The 4042-nt window shown below is 48.9% G+C and overlaps 1 protein-coding gene across 1 annotated transcript in view; it reads left to right on the forward strand.

Moving 5' to 3' along the window:
* Positions 1–4042, forward strand: part of LOC102755068 (cactin-like) — a 16798-nt gene that overhangs the window by 2760 nt on the left and 9996 nt on the right.

Below are 4042 nucleotides of genomic sequence, written 5' to 3' on the forward strand. Positions count from 1 at the left end.
GGGGAGTGGACGGGGAGGACAGCATGGGGCCCAGATATGGGGTACCGAGCTTTTGAGGAAATCCAAGTTCAGAGCGTTGACGGGCCCTTGGACATAGCTGGCTGTTGCAGGGCCCACACTCCTGGCCCTTTCCCAGCGGCCTCCCCCAGTGCCCACACCAGTGGGACCCAGACCCTTGTGGTGCATGTTCCAAAAGAGACCATTTGAGGGACATGCCACCTACCTCACCCCTGATGCTGGCTGAGGGTCAGTCTCTCCCCAAGTGGGCATGAAGGACACACCCACCATCAGACCTAGGAGCCAGGGGCCACTGAGAAGTCCTTCCACAGCCACTGCACCCAGGAGGCAGCCTCCATGGTGCAGCTGCGATGCCCGATCTGGCCTGGGTGTTCCCCTCACCTCAGAACAGCTGTGTTCTTCAAGGCCAACCTCCCAGCCACCACAGAGCTCCCCTCCGTGTTCCTGTGTTTCAGATGAGGACAGTCACTCACCCATAGTCAGACTGTCAATGGTACAGCAGGCCAACCACCCCAGAAACATTGCTTTTAGCGCTCTGTTATGAAGACATTTCCAGCCTAAAGGGGAAGAACCGGCACCAAACCCTGAAGTGCCACCTCCCGGCTCCTCAGGCAGCACCACCAGTACCCCATTTCATCTGGAAATACTGAGGTTGTTTATCTAAAAAGCCTTTTTTTAGGTGGGGAGGGGAAATCTTGTTTATTTTCATTTATTTGGTCTACTCAGTACATGTTTAAAGAATAAATGCTCTATTTTAGAATAAAAAAAAGAGAAAGGAATTGTGGGCCACGAGACTGCAGTGGGCACAGGGGCGGTCAATGGTACAGCAGGCCAACCACCCCAGAAACATTGCTTTTAGCGCTCTGTTATGAAGACATTTCCAGCCTAAAGGGGAAGAACCGGCACCAAACCCTGAAGTGCCACCTCCCGGCTCCTCAGGCAGCCCCACCAGTACCCCGTTTCATCTGGAAACATTTAGGTTGTTTGTCTAAAAAGACTTTTTTTAGGTGGGGAGGGGAAATCTTGTTTATTTTCATTTATTTGGTCTACTCAGTACATGTTTAAAGAATAAATGCTCTATTTTAGAATAAAAAAAAGAGAAAGGAATTGTGGGCCACGAGACTGCAGTGGGCACAGGGGCAGGTCTGGGCCTATTCTCCTCACCCCTGTCTGGCCCCTCCTACCGTGGCTCCCAGTCCCTTGTCTGCCAGCAGCTCTGCTCCAGCTCCCACTGCCACTGCCTCTCCCATACGCTGACGGTGCCAGCCCCACTTGCACCCACTGACGGCACAGAGCAGTTGGGGCCAGTGCCATCAGCAGGTGCGAGCGGCTGCTGCCCTGATTGCCCCTCAGGAGCAGGGGGAGGTGGAGAAGCCCTTAGGGGCAATCAGGGCCGGCAGCACCATTTACACCCACTGACGGCACTGAGAGATCGGGGCTGGTAGCAGGGCCATTGCTGGCAGCAGGTGCGAGCCACGGGCAGGACAGTGGCACATGGATGCAAAGAATTTTTAGTAACCCCCAGAAGCTCACCCCAATGACAGCAACCGGCGCCCGCCTTGGTCTGGCGCCCCCATTCACCTGCTCCACGATCCTGCTGAGGCCGACACCGCCATGTTCCACACTCTGCTGCGTGCTCCCAACGCCCGCCATGTTCCGCACACCCCCCTGGTGGTCAGCACACATCATAGCGACTGGTTGTTCCATTATTCGATCTATTTGCATATTAGCCTTTTATTATATAGGATTACAGATGTATCTTGATAATGGATTCTTTTTGCCAGCATATCCATACATGCTCTCCAAATACATTTGTCCTTTACAAATACATCTAACTGTGCTAGTTATCACTTTACTAGAGGCCTGATGCACGGATTTGTGCACCAGTGGGGTCCTTTGACCTGGCCTGCAGGAATCAGGCCTAAACTGGTTCTCTGACATCCCTGAAGGGGTCCCGGATCGTGAGAAGGTGGTTCTTGGGTGACGTACCCTCGAATTGGGCTCCCTCCTTTCTGATTCCTGGTTCATCACCTGAGAACTGCAGCTGCCAAGTCACCACAGCTCAGCAGCTCCTGCATTGAGCTTCTGCCCCCTGGTGTTCCATGCGCATCATAGCTACCGGTTGAAGGTTGAACAGTTGGCCAGTTGCTTAGGCTTTTATATAGAGAGATTGCCTTTCAGCTTCAATTCACCCTTCAATATATGCTCTGTGATAATAGGAAGAACTCCTTTAGGTACCTCCACAGAGAGTACTATGTTTAGTTTTTCTCAGCAGAGGACACTGGAGAGACACTGCAGGAGTGAAGGTGTTCTCCTGGTATTTTCTGCTGTTGCACAGTGGGTCAGCAACCCTGAAGCCTTTGTCTGGTTTGGCCTGGCCTTAATCTTCTAGCAGCCTTCTCAACATGAAAACTGACTCGCAAGGCCTCCTGCTCACACTGGCACCCTCAGTCATCACTGACTGTTCACTGAAACCTGCATCCCCATTCCATGCACTTGCTATCACTTTCACTGTAGACCAGGGTGCCACACCTGTGCCTAGGCCCCCATTCTCTACAAGCCCCCCACCCCCACAGGATCCTGATCACCTACACTTGAGAGGGACTGCAGAACAGCTGTGGCCAGAATATACCAGCAAACTTGTCTGCTACCCAGTGGGCTGAACCACACATCCAATAGGATCTGAACCTTAGCCTTGGAAAGGTGCATTTATCCAAATTTGTCTTGCCTTGGGTACTCTCCCTAGAATACCCAATTTCTTATCAGAGCTTAGTAATTCTTTATATTAAACTTAACCCCCTAGCCGAACCGGTTTGGCTCAGTGGATAGAGCGTCAGCCTGCGAACTGAAGGGTCCCAGGTTCGATTCCGGTCAAGGGCATGTACCTTGGTTGCGGGCACATCCCCACTGCGGGTCGTGCAGAAGGCAGCCGATTGATGTTTCTCTCTCATCGATGTTTCTGACTCTCTGTCCCTCTCCCTTCTTCTCTGTAAAAAATCAATAAAATATATTTTGAAAAAAATAAAAATAAAAAATAAAAATAAACTTAACCCCCTATATGGTTTCCATTCCTGATTATATCCAGATTGATATAGGCAGTGTACACATTTTGTGTTAGTTTTTCTTGAAATGCTAGCTATGACCAACCAAACTGGATGCAGAGGGGGGAAAAAAGGAAAAGTTGTAAGAAGGAAATAAAGCATATAAAAAGGTAATCAAGTTGATTTTCCTAGTCAGATGGAGGGGACTGATCCCCCCCCTTTTTTTTTAGAGGACTTATTGCCCCTTTTTTTCAATACTCAAAATTGAATGATATAAATAGTATTGTATATTGTAAATTTCATAAAAATAAAGTATTTTTCTTTAAAATGGGCTGTCAGCTCTGGCCAGTTTGGCTCAGTGGATAGAGCGTCGGCCTGCAAACTGAAGGGTCCTAGGTTCAATTCTGGTCAGGGGCGTGTACCTTGGTTGCGGGCACGTCCCCAGTGGGAGGTGTGCAGGAGGCAGCTGATCATTGTTTCTCACTCATCGATGTTTCTGGCTCTCTGTCCCTCTCCCTTCGTCTCTGTGAAAAAATCAATAAAATATATATATTTAAAAAAATAAAATGGGCTGTCATTTTATTTTTTCTAGGAAAACTTTCATAACACAGGAAATATCATCCAGACATCTATTCATATTCAATATGAGTTTTTTTCCAATATTCAGTTAAATAATCCTATCTAATAAAAGAGAAACCTGGTACTTGGCGTATGACCGCTACCCTTCCCATTGGCTAATCAGCGAGATATGCAAATTAACTGCCAGCCAAGATGGTGGCCAGCAGCCAGGCAGCTTGAAACTAACATGAGGCTTGCTTCAGTGACAGAGGAAACCAACGTTCCCGCCTGCCTTGCAGGCCTCTGAGCCTGCAGTTTGAAACATTGCAACAAATACAGAAGCTAAAAAAAAAACCCAGAAACCAGCTTTCAGTGAGCTGGGATCTCCGAGCTGGAGTCAGAGCTGGAGTTATACATTGTTTCAA

This window comes from Myotis davidii, unplaced genomic scaffold, assembly GCF_000327345.1.
Source record: "Myotis davidii unplaced genomic scaffold, ASM32734v1 scaffold455, whole genome shotgun sequence".
In the NCBI taxonomy this organism is placed as follows: Eukaryota; Metazoa; Chordata; class Mammalia; order Chiroptera; family Vespertilionidae; genus Myotis; species Myotis davidii.